At 33.7% G+C, this 19,056-nt stretch overlaps 1 long non-coding RNA gene across 1 annotated transcript; it reads right to left on the bottom strand.

The window, feature by feature from the left end:
* Window positions 1-537: 537 nt before the first annotated feature.
* On the bottom strand, window positions 538-18,635 carry LOC133182992 (uncharacterized). Its single transcript, XR_009720569.1, has 5 exons — window positions 18,520-18,635; window positions 15,667-15,762; window positions 11,508-11,612; window positions 11,197-11,294; window positions 538-732 (listed from the first exon to the last, which is right to left on the bottom strand). It is a non-coding gene; the product is annotated as an uncharacterized LOC133182992 (long non-coding RNA).
* Window positions 18,636-19,056: the final 421 nt, after the last annotated feature.

Genomic DNA, 19,056 nt, shown 5'->3' with positions numbered 1-19,056 from the left:
AATCTTTACAGTTTTCTTCAAGTACTCTAATAGTATATGAAATATGAAGATTACCAACAGTGATCAAGCTTTAAAGTCCATTGAAACAATACATAATTAGAGCAGAGCAAACACAGACCTCTAAAAACACCAGGTGCAATGGAGGAGAAAGCATTTCCTGCCATGTGCTCCTTGACATGATTGGGCAAATGGAAAAATCCACAAACAATTCAGTGTAAACAATTTTGATGAAAAACATTAGTCAACATTCAACTTAATGATTGATTGAATTTGCTATAACAATTAATTTACACGTAAGTGTACACACATGTATGCATACATGTACTAGATGAATTATTTCACAATATCCAAAATTGGACAATAACAGTTTCTAATCTAGCTAGACAACAGGAAATTTTCATTATTACTTAAATTACATGAAACTATTGAAGTCTATGAGATACAAATTATATCTAAAAATTATACACATTTTAACAAGTGTTTACAGTTTAGTGTATTTATTATACACAAATGATGACTTAGTAATTATGACTTACTAGTAAAGTTCACAGATTGACTTCAAGATTTCAGCTCAAAGGCTTGAAGATTTTTAGTGGCTCTTTCATCATTTTTTTTTCACTGAATATTTTCATTTTTATTTTCAAGACGCTGTTTTTGTTGAGGTCTTTTAGCAGTTTGATGCAATCCAAGAACTCCAAGGGCAATTTAAGAACTCCTGAATTTCTTTCTTACCTGTAAAAAATAAAAATTTGAAAGTTTAAAATATATTCAACTTACATGAAGAAAACTAGTAAAACTAGTGATAATGTAATAGACCTTTCAGATGTTCCAAAGCAGCTACATGTATCTAATTAAAAAATATAAAGTTTGAAGTATTTAGAGTCACCTGTATTCTGAACAAGGGATATGTGTATTTGACAGACAGATGAATGAATAGACTGATCACTATAGAGCACCTTAGTCTTTTTTCAATAATCTTTATATTAGTGAAAATCAAATAGGAACTAGAGTGTTTCAAGGAATGTATATGTCACCTGCTAGGTATCGTCATTAAAGAGGTAAATAAATCTAAGAGTGGTCAGCTATTAATTTAATATTAGCATGGAGGTTCAAGCATTTGCCTGCAAGGAAAAAAAAGATCCAAAAGACTGGGATAGAATCTGGCAATCAAAGAAAATATGGTTCCCCAGTCCTTAAATGAATAATTTAATTGAAATTATGAGGAATAACTATTTATCATTTTAGTAATACACATGTAGGTGCTTCCAACAGTCCTCGGAGGAAAGGAATTTCAGACCGTCTTTACTTTAATTGTCACTTTGTCAGTCAACACGATTCATTGTGGAATACTGATCCCAATGTATTTTCATAGTATTTAAATATAAGTTTGTGTGGTAACTGAATTTCATACAGTTTCAAAGTATAGTATCATGAGCTCAAAAACATATATAAATGCTAATTATCAAAACCCTGCCTCTCAAAATTATGGAGATATAAGGTGTGACAGACGGACAGACAGACACCAGGTAAAGTGATCTCTAAGTGTCGTTCTGCTCTGCAGTTGACACAAAAATGAAAGTTAGTCAATTTTTGACCATGTATATCACTTCAGTGATGAAAGGAATGCTGAAGTGGTAAGTCTATTCTAATTATTTGAAAATACGGCAACCCCATTGGTCAGAATATAATACATATGCTGTCCAGCCTTAATTTCATTGGCATAAAGCAGCACAAAATACGATTTTATTGGATGGTGCAACTTGTTTTTCTAGGGGGCGCTGTTGCAACCCTGGAAAAGAAAACAGGACTGGGGCTTGCCCCTAGGGGGCACTTACTGACCGGAAGTAAACAAACAACAGAAATAGCAATACACTAGAAATATGTCCATAGGACATGTATGCCCGCCGAGTGTATAGTAATGCAACATGAAATTTTGTGTCAGTGTATGAAGTTTGATGAGAATATCTTGAAAAGTTTCTTTAAAATTGAAACTGAAATCTAAAAAAAATGGATATAGATGATAAATTCTCACCAAATTATGTATAGATGCATAGCCTTAGATATCAATATTTTAAATGGTTTTAAAACCATGCAAAATGCAAATTGAAGGAAAGTGAGGTCAAGGTCACAGGAAAGGTCAAAAGTTTTTGAAATAGTTGAATAGGTCTTACTAATTATATGTGTATCAGCATATTAAGTTTGATAAAAAATATCTTGAATGATTTCTTTAAAACTGAGCTAGTCACAAGCGTGGCGCCATGGTTAGAACATCTGCTCTAGAGTCGCGAAGTAAGGAGTTGATCCTTATGTCGCAGGTTTGAATCCCACTGTGGGACATGGAGACCAGTCCTTCGGATGAGACATTATAAACCAAGGTCCCATGTCACAGTAGGTGTTGGCATGAAAAAGACCCCTCACTGCTCAATGGCCATGAGTGCAGAGTATAGGACAGAATTTGCAGCTTTCCACTGGCAAGTGGTGGCGTCTCTATGAGTGTAAAATTCTTGAAAGGGACTGCAGATTACCTGTAATGATTGACCAAAATCCCTACTAGGCTTTAAACTCTTCATTCTTGACCTGTATTTCGTCAAATAAGATTTTTCCAGTTAATTAAGGTAAAATTACTAATTGTTAAAACTGTAAATGATTTTTTTTTTTTTTTACCTGAGCCAGATTTTTACTTTTCTTAAAAGTGTCTGTATTTGACTGTTGGTTCAACCTATCTCAAGAAAATGATCTGTAAAAGCAAATGTTAGAAATCATAATCTGTTCTCTATCTACTATAATCACGAGAAAAGGTGCTGAAAATTAACAGATGGAGATAAAATCAGCATTCATATTAAAGGCTTTTTTCAATAATCAATTTATTACTGAAAATCATAAAAGTATTAGGCAAAAAGGAAAAATAAATGTTGTCATTAATTAACCTTGCATATCTCTACAATTTTCTGATAAGAAAATTATACCCGATAGATGCAATATAATCACCCTTTGCCTGCCCCTAAATTAAATTATGAAATTTTGATAGATTTTGATCTAGTAAGCAATTATTTAAAACAAGGTTTTTTTTAGAGGTGCCTAGGGTCGAAATTCATAGAAAAAAAACCTACAAAAAACGTGAAAACCTATTTCTATCATACTGGTTTATATTTATTACAAATGTCCTCATAGTCAGCATAGCCCAGAATGATAGAGCACAGACTCTCACCATGAACATTTTTAGTGTCCTGGTTCGAAACCATTTGTTGGCACATTTTTATTTTTTCAAACTTTTTACCTGTATAAACACTAAAGAACGAGTGCACTTATGGGCCCCGGTAAAATATGAAAAAATGAAGAATTAAATTAAGCATAATTTTCCATCTCAGATCATTAATTGATATCTAAACCATAAGATTCAACAAATTTTATCGCTGAAATTCATGAATATACTAAGAGCAAAGCCATACAATGTGGTAGGGGTCAGCCGACATTTGTGATTTTCTATAGTAAATCAAGGACGGTCAATCATTTCAAAGCTTTTGTTTATTGTCAGCCTAACATTGTACAAACTTGTGCGATTGACAAAAAATGCATTATACATTTATAAAACTTGTGTGAAAGTAGGAAATTTGTACATGATTAGGCTTGTACTTAAAATATTAAAAATGTATGAAAAGTTCAATGTTTTTCCTATAACAAGCAAGAGCCCACCCGTGGAATAAATTATTTAAAATACTGGTAGTCACGTGAGTTCTACCCAGGTAAACATTCCTCAAAGATGCTCACTATAAAACATAACCACGTTTTGTATCATTATATCGAAGTCAAGCCGCATAGAGAAGTTTGTATGTATTTGGTTTTAGGAACACGGGATGGTTAGGAGAGTTTAGTGTCGTTAAAATGTCATCATAAATAAAAGTGTCAAACATTTTTAACATTCATGCAAGACAATGGTACTGGTATTGAAAGCCACCTAAATACACTTTTTTTCATTTTAAAATTTAAAGGAACTAATGTTAATACTTATTGTATTATTTCAAATGCAAGCATGCAAATTTCTTAGTTTGTTCACTATGGATACAGGTATCTATACAACTTCATTCTATTTTTTTCTCGGGTAACATAGTACAAGAAGTATCATTTGGCAAACGCGCCTGTCAATGATCCACCATCAGATTGTTCAAGTGTCTGATTTAAATGTCTCCTCCCCTTGATATAAATAAACGAAACTCAAAATAGGTTCGGTATGACTTTTCCGGATTTGGGGTATCTATAGGCATTTAAAAAACTTCATTTGTTTCAAATCCATGCTGATTTAGGTGATGTTTTAATGTGATTTTAATTAGAAATGTCCACTTGTATTTAACTATTACCAAAAGAGAACAATTTGGTAATATATTCTAAAGTAATATGGCACTGAAAAAGGGCCCATTAAGCATTGCTTAAGTGCACTTGTCCTTTGATTTTTTAATACAGGCTTTTGCATTTTACTTAATATATTTTCTTCCTTAAATGCATGTTTGGTGTTGATATAAAAGACATCTATGGAAATGCAGATCATAAATTCTCTTTAACTAAACGCAATCAACCGGAACTAAACCTCATTGTAAGCACACTTTGTTCGAGGACATGAATCATTCACTTTGTGTTACTCGATACTGCAGGTGTCATGAAAAAAAATCATGCCGAGCAATAATTGCTGTGTTTGCCTTTCAAGAACATAATGACGTGTAATAGTACTGTTGTGCCAGTGGGAGAGATACTGTTCTATGCAGAGTAGATGCAGTTCGTTCCTCGGGAAAAATGTGTGCATTGGCGATATGTTATGCTAAAAATGCATGAGGGTTTTCAGATTAGAAAAGAATGTGGTAAGGTCAGTTAAGGTTTTATGTCCCATTGCCATTACTCAGTCAGACATCAAGAATGACCCTCAAACAAAGGATGTATCATTCTGTAAATACTGAGGTAGGATCACATGAACACACAGTTGAGTAGAATGAAATATATCGAGATAACAATCAGTATTCAAGCTCAAAAGCCCATCAAAAAATACAAAATAGGAGCAGAGCAAATACGGACCTCCAAAACATCAGAGGTGGGATCAGGTGCCATGGAGGAGTGAGCATCCCCTGCAGACCAGTCACACCCGCTGTGTGCTCCTTGTCACGACTGGGAAACAATAGAAAAATCCATACACAATTCAGTGTGTAAATAATGGCCTAACAATAAGTATGAAAAACGTCAGTCAGCATTTTACTTAATCATAAATTGTATTTGCTGACAAGGTCATTGTATCGACCATAGAACTTACAAAATGATGACTTTAAACAAGACTGCTGATATTCTTGTTTCAGCAATTTGTTTGTCAATAACTTACCTCCTTTTAAAAATTGTTCATACATAGAGGATGCTCTTGCGTATCGAATCAACTGAGAGATATAAACCCCGTATGCAGGTGATGAAGGTATATTGCTGAATAAGTAAGGGAAGTTGACGATTGAAAAGTTAAAGTCATCACGTTTATCATAAAGCTTGGTTGTTAGATTACCATTAATGTAGAACTAAAGCAATACATGAGAAACAAGAAACTACACACATGTGACCTAAAGTCAGTGACCGGAACATATATCGGTAAGCTTTTTCTAAAGACTGAAACCAACATTGGTCCTATAGGTCATCTCATATTTTTAACTAGAAGTGTTCCTTTGATATACTATATTTTACTTAATTTCTATAGACTTACTATACCCTGAAAAAAAAGGAAAACAGGAACTACCTGTTTAAATTACCCCGACCACCGAGGTTAATCTAAAGTTTGTCCCTGCCTACCTGAAAAACAGACTGCCTCGGGCAGTCAGTAATTTCCAACTCTGGTTTTTAGATGCTAAATGTTTAATATTTACAATTAAATGCTTATATTTACATTTTTAAATTCATGATAGATTGAGAAAGTCGATAAAATCATTTCTATATTAAGTCTGTATACTGTATAGGGGGAAAATAACTCGCCGTGTTAATATTCGCTATATTCACGGTGTGAATAAATCCGTGAATTCAAGAAACAGTGAATAAGTTTTCAATAACCTACATGTTATATTTGGAAATTTGAGAATAGACTACGATAGGTAAATATACGTGCAGTGCATGGTCATTTCAGTAATTACGAATCGTACCTGTCATTCAATTATTTTAATTATCACGCTTGACATTAATTTAGATCACCCAGCAGATAATAACCTGTATTTGTAAAAAGAAAAAAAAAACTGTTTTAATAGCCAACGCTACATGTTTCATCAATCAAAACACTAGGGTCACGGGTTTTGAATACCCGTACGTAACTATGTTATGACGTGTATTTGTTACCTGCATTATCATGTTTTTATCGACATTTTGGTTTTAAAAAATCATTTAAATAACTATCGAACTTGCTGATGTATATATAAATCTACCCTGTTGTTCGTGAAGTGAATACATAACGCTGATTAATGCCTTCTAGCTATGCTATGGATTAAACGGATATAGACATTGAAGGGAGGTACATGTAACCTTAGTTATATACTGATTCCGCAAATTCAACAAACCGCGATCGTGTCAGAGGATAGAAACACATGAAAATTACAACCCCTGAAATTATCCCCTATACAGTACTTCAACCGAGAAACTAGTTGAAACTGGTTCCAGAAAAGAAGCTGAAAATGTTCAATAGTTTACAGACAATACTTGACACATGATGACTGAACAAGAACAGATAGCAATAAATAATTTAAATGACTCAGGTGAATTATAACCTGTTCAATCTTAGATCCATCTTTTTTCTAATACGAGGGTTGATCCAAAAGTTCATGGAATTTAATTATTTCTAAAATTTTATTGTGAATTGACGAAAGCAAACAATAGGCATATTTATAATATAGAGTCATTAGGCAACAATACTGGAAAATTTCACCACGTTCCAATTACCAATAAGGTCACATGAGCTTTCTGAACACTGATAGTTGTAAAATCCGGGGGAGACTTCGACGTAACGTCAAGTTAAGTATGTCATGTCATGTTATAGGAGCATCTCACCCTCATGTTCAATTCAACTAAGTAATTCTACAGAATATTCTGCCTTTTTCTCCTTTTTTCTCTCAAGAAAAGCCTGGGTATCCACCAATTGACTTATCTTTATATTACACTCATATTTCAAATACTCCCCATCTTTCCATATGATGTTCCAATTTCAGTAGCAAAGTCAAGCACAGTACGTCAGCGGTCAACATCCATCAACGCTTAATTTGTCTACGAGAAAAACAGACCCTCCAAAAGCAGCCACACCTTTAATCAACCTCCATGGAAGTTCTATTGTTCTTAAATTTCTCACGCCACTGGAAAATCAGTTGCTAAATGCATTTTTCTCCAGCCTGTATCAGTAGTATACCCCTTTAAGTCAGAGTGTTCCTAAGATTTTAACAAAACTTATAACTTGACTGAAATGTGACGTTCTCTAACAATTAAAAGATGAACAAGAAATCATCAACTAATAATCTAAATATCAAGTTAAATCAGTAAAACTCTCACATACAGGTATATTAGTGGTCAAGCAATCGTAATAATGACAAAATTCTCATTTTATTTGCCACTTGGCGCAGGTTTTTTCTTATATCACGTATTAAGAATTAAAATGATAATGAACGAGTAAATGTCTCCCCTGCATTTTAAAACATCCTTTGCTATGGCAACTGCCATAGAGTTACTATCATTAATATTTAAAATATTTTTTTATTAAAAAAATTCAACAAGTGTCTATATTCTTATTTGTAATTTTCAACCACTTTCACTAATAAATAAATAAAATAAGAAAAAATTCCATGAACTTTCGGATCAATCCTCGTACATGTCAGTCATTAAAGAATGATTGCACTTTAGTACGTCATTTGGAACCTTTTGGGCTACCCATTTTAAGCTTTACATTACAATATATCGCTTAATTAATCTATGATTATTGTGCAAGCATATTCGTTTGATATTTATTCCTTGGATTTTTTGTCATACATATTTCTATAATTACAGACAATGTTATTGAAAAGAACATGTTCAAGCCTTAAATTCCGGAAATTTGAATGGGATTACTTTCGAATTTAAGGTATCCGCAAATAGGCGGAGACATTTAAATCGCATGGATGTGGAAAGTAAACATTGGCACATATGATTTTTTTCGCACTGCGAATTTAAATGGAGGAGAGAGAGATTGTGTAGTTTCATGGTGCACAAATTATTAATGATTCTAGTGTTTAGGGATGGGGAAGATGTCTCGCCCTGCAGACCATTATACAGAGGCGACATGAGCCTGTACATGTACTTACTAATCAAGTGTCAATACCAGAATTCTTTCAAAACACCCCTAATGAAAAATACAAAGTAAAATAAGAGACATATAATCTTCAAACCCTATTAAAATTTGCGCAAAAATCTTCCATAGTTTGAAGTTGGAAGTACGATAGATACTGTCACAATAGAAACTTTCAATGACAAACACAATGAAATGTTCAATGAAAGCCTAAGCGTATACTGATCAGTGGAATGTCACGTGAGTAAAGTGATCATAATATCAATCGTTGACACTCGGTGAACTGTTAATTTAGTGGCTAATTCGACCGTAGTTTGGAGACTTTTTCAAAAAATTAGATATGAGCCGCAATTTGTCCAACATTGTCCTTTGGATATGTTGAAGTTTAAATTAAAATACACATTCTGTGCAAATGAGACCAATGGACAAGTTGCGGCTCGATGTGTCGTTGAAAACTGGTATGCATATGAATAACAATAGAAATGTGACAAAACTGTTAGACCCCCGTCTCAAAAGCTAATGTCGCTTGGCATTATTTAATACTTTCATGTAATATAATATACCAAAACCTGCTCTTAAGACATTGTTTAATACCTATAAAACATAAAGTTTATGAACTTCGGAATTTTATTTTGCGCAAAACACCGGGACCCAACTCCCATAGCTTAAGTGCACTCATCCTTTATATAATATACAGTATGCATAAGGGAGACCAAATGTATTATTACTGCATTAAGGAGACCAACTACTATCCATATGTAAATCAGTATTCAACCACTTTCACTAATAAAAAAATAAAATATGAAGAAATTCCATGAGCATTTGGATCAACCCTCATACATGTCAGTCATTAAATTTACATAATATACAGTATGCATAAGGGAGACCAAATGTATTATTACTGCATTAAGGAGACCAACTACTCTCCACATGTAAATCGGTATTCAACCGCTTTCACTAATAAATAAAAAAAAATATGAAGAAATTAGTGATGAGACATCAGTTAATTTTCATAATCGATCATCGGTTGGAATCGGTTACTGCTTCTGATGCGATTTCACCGATTATAATCAGATTTCTTCATAGTGTTGTATACAAAAAGCAGACTATTACAATAATTTCATTTATTTCTTTAACATGAATATATAAAATACATAATATATTATTTTCTTTGTTGTTTTGCTTCTTTTACACTTTCTAGACCTAAAAATATTTACAGTGGACACCCAACATGGCTGCCTAGCGGCAGAAAACGAACTTCAAAAAGTTGTTGGGGGAATTGATCACTCTATATTTAAGGTAAATGTTGACTAAGTTGCATATTTTATATCTCAAATAAAAGATACAATTAATATTTTTTGAATAAAAAGAATCAGCTGATTGATCAAACCAAAGAGCAAACACAGATTTGGCAGAAAAAAAAATTCACCCGGGGGTAAATTGAATGGGTTGGTCGGGTTATTACAGGAAACAAAAATAATTTTTTTTAGGCCCTATATATGCATCTTCGGTTCTTAATCACCTCTGCTTCGTGCTAGTTGGCTAGTATCAGATGCAGATGCCATTTTCTTTCATTAAGAAGAAATAAATTTTAAACCAGAAATGGATAATTCCAGAATGTATTGTATTAGAAGTATGTTTCCGATGATCGATTATGAAAAACTTTAATCGATCATCGGAATCGGTAGCATTTTTTTGTCGACAATCGATGTTTTCTGATTATCGGTACAACACTAGAAGAAATTCCACGAACTTTTGGATCAACCCTCGTACATGTCAGTCATTAAATTTATATAATATACAGTATGCATAAGGGAGACCAAATGTATTATTACTGCATTAAGGAGACCAACTACTATCCACATGTAAATCAGTATTCAACCACTTTCACTAATAAATAAATAAAATATGAAGAAATTCCATGAACTTTTGGATCAACCCTCGTACATGTCAGTCATTAACTTTATATAATATACAGTATGCATAAGGGAGACCAAATGTATTATTACTGCATTAAGGAGACCAACTTCTCTCCACATGTAAATCAGTATTCAAAACTTGAGATTCTAATACCCTAATAATTTACATGTTTAGTTACATGAACTAAATCTATTTACCTTTGTCATAATGCAAGAACTGTTTTACATTCAGCCAACTTTAACATTACACATGCATACAGTGTATGCCATGCATTAGGAAGACCAGATGCATTATTTCAACATTAAAGAAACCAACTACAATGGAACAATTAGACAGTATTCCAAAATGTTCATTCCAATACCATAGTAATTTCCCTTAATTTGTTTGTATCTAGATGACTTAAATCAATTTATCTCAGCTAGAATTGGAACAAAAAAACTAATCATAAAAGTGGCCAAACACATGAACAGACAGATGGACATGATGATTCCTATGCTTATATACACCCAAAGTTGCCAAAGTAGAGCAGATGCAGTGGTTAGAGCGTCTACTCTAGAGTCGCGGAGAAAGAAGCTGATCCTTACATCGCGAGTTTGAATCCCACTGTGGGACGTGGAGACCCGTTCTTCAAATGAGACAGAGGTATTAACCAAGGTCCCACGTCACAGTAGGTGCTGGCTCGAAAAAGATCCCTCAATGCTCAATGGCCGTAAGTGCTGAGTATAGGACAAAAATTTGCAGCTCTCCACCGACAAGTGGTGGCGTCTCCATATGAGTGAAAAATTCTCAAGAGGGACGTTAAACAACAAACACTATACACCCAAAACTTTGTTTGCAGAAGATTTTGTGATACATGCTTTACAAGTATACATATTGTTCATAAGGGAATAAAAATGCTATAATATATCATTAAGGAAAGCAACTGAAATTAAATGTGCACTTCTAATTGAACTAAACAAAATTACCCTTTGTCAGAATGTAGATGTATAAACAGGAAGGCTGTTTTTCTTCATTTTTTCCATGTCAGATTCAGACTGTTCTTGAAAAAATTCTGGCATACACCCTGTAAAAGTAAACAGTGCAGATAATAAAGAGCTTCTAAATAAACTGCATAATATTTAAATGATCCACTTAAAAGGGATAACAAATGCGTTTAACTCCATCAAGAAGACCAACTGATATCCATATATTTATAAATCAGTACATGTATTTTAATTGTGATATTTCAATATCCTAGTAATTTACATGTTTAGTTTCATGAAATAAATCTATTTACCTTTGTCCAATGACCAATGAGCACAAGCACTGATTTTTCCTCTTTTTTCTTAATGGAATCACCAGGGCCAGTCTGCTGTCCATATGATTCTGGCATATGTACACTCTGTAAAATGCATATTTGTACCATGTACAGGCATATGAACAATATTTCTATACTACATACATGCATCATTAAACTTAATAATCTTTTTTTCCCAAAATTCATTATTCATAGTGTTTTGCTGTTAGCAAAATTCAACAAAAACTATACCATATATATACTTGCCTATAAGGTGGTCCACCTATAAGTCAGTTGTATTTTTTGAGGTTATTTTGGAGGGATTTGCTATTGACCCGCTTATAAATCGGTACAACTTTTTGCCAGAATCAATTGACAATTTCAAATCAATGCTCTGATGTTTTAACCTGGTTTCAAAATACTAATCTTTTTATGACTCACCTATAAGCTGGACATAGAGTATATACAGTACCTGCATTATACATGCATTAGGAAGACCAAATGCATTATTGCAATATTAAAGAGATCATTGTGGCAAATGAAATCAATGTATGAATTGTATTCAAAACTACGGGTGTACTAATTTGTCTGAAGTATATCATGATATAATGTGATACACAAAGACTTTAACAGGATATGTACATATACCCACATGCCTAAATGTAACAACAGGAATTATCGTTCTACAATAATTTATTGAAATTGCCAATATGAATAAACAAAAGCAAACTTTGTTTCGATTCTATGAACTTTAAGTTTTCTTTTTACACCACGGTCAGATAATCTAACTGTCCCCCCTGGTTGGCTACCGGGTCCTTCGTTAGACTGCCTTATCAGACATGATATTTACTGAAGATTTGATTTTTGGTACTGACTTTTATACTCAAAATAATGTCTTTAATTGTTTAATTTCTTGAGTTCAATATCACTTTGATGTGTTCAGTGTTTACTTTGATATGTAATGATGTGTATAAGCGTGTATTTTGAAATTTTAAATTTAAATTTCTAGTACAGTAATCGTCCCCAAGCTGCTGTTTCATTATCGTGTCATAGTATCTCTGAGAGTGCATTTTATTAACACCTCCAAATCACCTGGCCTGCGTAATTAAATTTAACTACCAAAAACAACAGCTTGGGACTAATAAGGTGTGATTATCAGCAATGGTCCCATGAAGCCTGTGCTAGACCTAACGGAAACGTTCAACAGACCGTAAAATTAGCATAATGGGATTATTGTGTACTAAGGTGTGAATTCAGTGGAGCGAGAATTTGTTGGACTTCGAGATAACGCATGTGTTTATAGCACTTGGGACCGTAAATCTACTTCGAGATAAGCGAGGTATTCGATATTTCCGTGTTCGAGATACCAGGGTTTTTTAAAATCATAAATATAATAAAAACGGCCGGGACTGTTGATTCACTTCGAGATATCCGTGGTATTCAACATACCGGTGTTTGAGATACCGAAGTTTACCTGTATATCGATACATATCTAGATTAATGAATATATCGTATCAAAAACAAGAGGCCCATGGGCCACAACGCTCACCTGAGCACATTGGCTAGGAAAAAGCACAAATCACTTCAGTATTGAAAAGTTTAAAGGGGAGGGGGCTTGGATTTTGAACTACCTGAGGATGCTTCCATATCAATATAACAAATGGCTTTACTGTTCTTGAGCAGAAGATTTTTAAAGATTTTTTTCCTATATATTCCCTTGTTAAAAATTTGATCCACCATTGTGGACCCTCCCTACCCCCCCCCCCCCCCCCCCATCATTTGAACAAACTTGAATCTACACTACCTGAGGATGCTTCCATATCAATATGACTAAACATGGCTTTTCTGTTGATTAAAAGATTTTTTCCTATATATTCCTATGTAAAAATTTAATCCCACATTGTGGCCCCACCCTACCCCTGGGGTTTATGATTTGAACAAACTTGAATCTACACTACCTGAAGATGCTTCCATATCAATATGACAAAACATGGCTTTTCTATTCCTGAGAAGAAGATTTTTCAAGTTTTTTTTCCCTATATATTCCTATGGAAAACTATGATCCCCCATTGTGGCCCCACCCTACCCCCAGGGGTCATGATTTGAATAAACTTGAATCTACACTACCTGAGGAAGCTTCCATATCAATATGACAAAACATGGCTTTGCTGTTCTTGAGAAGAAGATTTTTGAAGTTTTTTCCTATGTATTCCTATGTAAAACTTTGATCCTCAATTGTGGCACCACCCTAACCCTGGGGGTCATGATTTGAACAAAGTTAAATCTACACTATCTGAGAATGCTTCCATATCAATATGACTTAACAAGGCTTTGCTGTTCTTGAGAAGAAGATTTTTCAATTTTTTTTTCTGTATATTCCTATGTAAAACTTTGATCGCCCCTTGTGGCCCCACCCTACCCCGAGGGGTCATGATTTGATACAAACTTGAATCTTCACTACCTGAGGATGAATCCACATCAATATGACTAATTGTGACTTTGTTGTTCTTGAGAAGAAGATTTTTCAAGATTTTTTTCTACATATTTCTATGTAAAATGTTGATCCCCCATTGTGGCTCCACCCTACCCCTGGGGGTCATGATTTGTACAAAATTTAATCTACACTACCTGAGAATGATTCCATATCAATATGACTAATTGTGGCTTCGTTGTTCTTGAGAGAAAGGTTTTTAAAGATTTTTTTTCTATAAATTCCTATGTAAAATTTTGATCCCCCATTGTGCCCCCCCCCCCCACGCCCGGGGGTCATGATTTTGTACAAACTTGAATCTACACTACCTGGGGATGCTTCCATATAAATTATGACTAATTGTGGCTTTGTTGTTTTTAAGAAAAACAATTTCAAGATTTGTCCTACATATTTCTATGTAAAACTTTGATCCCCCATTGTGGCCCCACCCTACCCCTGGGGGTCATGATTTGAACAAACTTGAATCTGCACTACCTGAGGATAATTCCATATCAATATGCCTAATTGTGGCTTTGTTGTTCTTGAGAAAAAGATTTTTAAAGATTTTTTCTATATATTCCTATGTAAAACTTTGATCCCCCCTTTGTGGCCCCATCCTACCCCTGGGGGTCATGATTTGAACAAACTTGAATCTACACTACCTGAGGATGATTCCATATCAATATGACTAATCGTGGCTTTGTTGTTCTTGAGGAGAAGATTTTTAAAGATTTATTCCTATATATTCCTATGTAAAACTTTGATCCCCCATTGTGGCTCCACCCTACCCCTGGGGGTCATGATTTGAACAAACTTGAATCTACACTATGTAATGAAGGTCTCACCTAAGTTTCAACTTTTACAGCCCAGTGGTTCTTGAGAAGAAGATTTTTAAAAGATACCACTAAATTTTCACTAATTCTTAATTATCTCCCCTTGAAAGAGGGTATGGCCCTTCATTTGAACAAACTTGAATCCCCTTTACCCAAGGATGCTTTGTGGCAAGTTTGGTTGAAATTGGCCCAGTTGTTCTTGAGAAGAAGATGAAAATGTGAAAAGTTTACAACAACAACAACAACAAAGACGACAACGACGACAGACAACGGACAAATTTTGATCAGAAAAGCTCACTTGAGCCTTTGGCTCAGGTGAGCTAAAAATAACTTAATTCCAATACATTTCGGGCAGGTGGTTTTTTTTATGTAATTCTGTGAAAAACTTGGGAATTTCAATCACCAAAGATTATACATGTATTTACCGGTAACTGTTTTGAATTAAAACTGATCAAAAATGACATAATCATTAAGGAGGTAGCACATCTTAATGATTATTACAAAATCATAAAAATACATAGACAACTTTACTTAACATGTTGATTTTACAGTCAAGAAAAGTTTGAATTTGAAGTGTTATTTTTAAAGACGGTGAGACAAAAAATTAAAAATGAGTAAAAAACAATTATCATTTTTATAAAATTCATGCATAATGATTTATAAGACTTTTTTGACAGAATTGATATACAACAAGGACTTTGATTGGATTATCAACATTCATTCGATTGATCATAATTATTAACTGTTATTGCACTTTCATTTTCAAAATGTTGTTAGGTACATTGTTTGTTCACTCTTTTGCATTGATATTATAATTTATAAAAGAGTATTTTAGCAGAAAAAATTATCAATTTACCTTTCTTGGAATAAAGACATGTTGACCCTTGAGCTGAGATTTTCTCTCTTTCCATAGATTTGTTACACTGGGGTCCACATGATTCTAGCAGAGACCCTGTAAAAAAGGACATAACTATGGAAAAGCATGAAGAATATATGCCTATTATACATATCTTAAATTCTAATGAAAACAATGTTTTTAATTAAGATCCATATATGTTTAATGATTGACATAATACAAATTCAAAATAAAATATGCATGTCTATATTATACACTGTACCTTAAGCAGACCAATTGCATTATTACATCCTTCAGGAGACCAACTTAAATCAATGTTTGAGAACTACTTGTGAGAACAATAAATTTGTCTACTTTACAGTACTAAATGTACATGTAATCTATAGGATCATGTTACTTTAATTGACCTGCCTTAGTTCAACACAGTAATCTAACAAAGAAATTGAGCCAAAACAACATTTTAAGACTTTTTGAACAGTGCATGTTCCTATCATTTCAAAACCATTACCAGTAAAAATGCTAATATAGGAAAATGATGACAATTAATTAATATTGTACTTTCAGGTATATTAGATGAAGTAATCTGATTCGTCAAGAAACATTTGTTAAAAAGCACTATTATCCGCTGAATAATGAAGCCACGCCCAGTGTCGCAACAGTCAACATTGCTTGACGACGGGTGATATTCCAAAAAATAGTGACTGCGCAGATTTATGCGCTCAAGGTTCACTATTATTTGTATTTGTATAAAACATTCAGTATAATATAATAAATATTGCATGTAGTTGAGTGTAATATTGAAAATTTTCACCCCTCGAAAACCAAATACGTCAAAAAGGGGATGGGTTTCTTTTCCAACTTCTACATAGTTTCGCCCCTGCAAAAACTGGTATAGACCTTGGAAATGTTTAAACGGGCTAAGAGAAATCAAATGCATCAAGAGTACTTAATTGTTTTTACCCAAGTTACATGCCAAAAAAGATTCAGAGAGACGTCACATAAAGTTAACGTTGATTTGAACTGAAGTTAGGGTGTCAAAAGTCATTCACGTCCAAAAGTGACATTGATCATGTGTGGTAGATAATAAACTCCTACGAGCTAAATATGCTGCCATAATCAAGTGAGGATCTTTCCCTAATCCTATATATAAATCCATTTACAATATTATATGCACTTAAGCAGCTGTTTATGACATTGTAAAATTATATAAACAAGACCGGTTTATATAATTTATATCAATTTATATAATTAATAATAAAATATATATAATTTTATCAAGATAAGTGTATGGGGTAGAGGGAGCAGACATTGAGAATCAATGTTGTCGGACCTCGTGAAACTAAACTAACAGTCTTCCAAATAACCCGGGAGTCCAATGCCAGGGACCTGTTAAATTTGCAGCCGGGCATGTAAAAATTGCCAAATTACATGTCCAAAGAGGGCATATGTGAATCTTCTTTCATTGTACGATCTTTACTTGCCATTTATTCTGTCATTATTCGCTTAAACGTTGCTATATGTAATGTCGATGGATTGCCTGTCTACATTCTCGATACGACCTGTCAAATGATTGTCAATCTAATCATTGAAGTGTTTAGTTTAACCTATTTGTTTTCTCGAAGTTGCTTGCTAAATTACGAGATGTTCATCAATGCCACATACTGTGGCACTACAGTCATGATCCCATTTCTGAAATTCAGTTCAGCTAAACCGGCCAACAAATGACAAGCATGCAACTCAAAAGTTATTTATGAACAAAAACGCTTTAGAAAATGGCAATCACAGGCCATGGTTGGTTTACGATGCTGAAAAAATTAAAAACCTTTATACCTAATGGGTTTTTTTTGTTGCACAATACTGGTAAATGTAAGAATTTTGAGTAGGACATGTACAAATTTGAATGGGCTGGGTAAAAATGATAGGTCTACATGCCCGAAGGGCATATGCTGAAAAAGAATTGTTGTGAAGACTGAACTAAAGCGACAGCGCCGGGTGATCATATAAAGTCCCCTTTATTACATAATAATTTGGCAAATTATCAACACATCAAGCTAAAATTTCCAACATATCTTAACGGTGAGAATTTTTATTTTTTAAGTTGAAACCTCGTGACCTGTGAAAAAAAATGAAATTTGTATCCCATCTAAAGTCTTAAAATGTATCAAGGTAATTTTCGATACAAATTTGCTGTTGGGGTTATAAATGAAAGATAAAACCAGAGACCTCGGAATGGAATACTCGGAAGTCTCCGGTTTTATTCTACCCCCAACTGGAAGTTGTATCCCATCTAAAGTCTTAAAATGTATCGAGGTAATTTTCGTGGAATAAATGAGTGCTTTACAATAAAGAGACTCCACCAGAGACGTCTGAAACGATTTATTTGACAAGAAAAAAGTCTCTTGAAGCGAACGATGTCATTTTAAAGTAGGTTAATGATTGATAATGATACATGAACAAAATACGAGCTTGAAGCAGGGGTGCCTGAAATTGAGTTAGATACCTTCTGGTAAAAATAAGTAGGGGTGCACCGTATATGAAACAAGTGCCTGTGATTGATAGTCTGAAATTTCTCTTCACCTAAATAATAAAAGCTTGCAGTGATCGCTATAAATCTATACAACAGTCAAGTTACATACGATAAACTAACATAAAAACAAGATTACAACAGTCATGATTACAGAAGGTACATTTTGAAGACTCTAGGTCAGTAGGTGAATGTAAACAGGTAAACACACGTGGGACAGTCACCGCAAATATGAACCACAAAACGACTTATAACATTAAAATGTACAGATTTTTGCATAATAATAATAATTTTTAAAAAGTGTAAATTAAAATATAAAATAAACAAACCTCAAACCTTGTAACAAGGCTTGTTTCCCTACAATCTTATTCTGGTTCTCTGTCACTGAAATGCAGGGAACCAGGCTGCGTTATTAACTCGTACACAGATTTGTTGATACGAATAAACCTATAAACATATGGATACGAAATAAAATATTATCATAAAAAATGAAAAATTTCGAATTGCTTGAAAAATTATCTTTATGTAGTTTATAATAAATGGTTGTAATTGTTTATTAATTTCTATCTATCCATTAAAATTTGATACGTATATCAGCTTAATATGTATCTGTCTGAACAATTATTGTTATTACACTCCCTGTCACATCTTCATAGTTAAGCCTGTAAGCATGGTAAGTAGGAATCAATTTCAGTTGAAGGGGACCAAAACCAAACATTTTTCAGTTTCATTTGGTGGGGAGGGGGGGGGGTATAAACCTCAAATGATCATTTTATCTCTGTCACTGAACTGCTGAAAATAATGAAGGGAACTAGGCTGCGACAATGATTTGTTGACTGAATTAAAATACGAAATAAATTATCATA

The sequence above is a fragment of the Saccostrea echinata genome, unplaced genomic scaffold, assembly GCF_033153115.1.
Source record: "Saccostrea echinata isolate AGI-Se365-2 ecotype Australia unplaced genomic scaffold, CSIRO_AGI_Sech_v1 ptg000009l, whole genome shotgun sequence".
Classification (NCBI taxonomy): Eukaryota; Metazoa; Mollusca; class Bivalvia; order Ostreida; family Ostreidae; genus Saccostrea; species Saccostrea echinata.
Note: the sequence above shows the minus strand (reverse complement) of the source record. Positions and strands in the feature narration are given on the sequence as shown.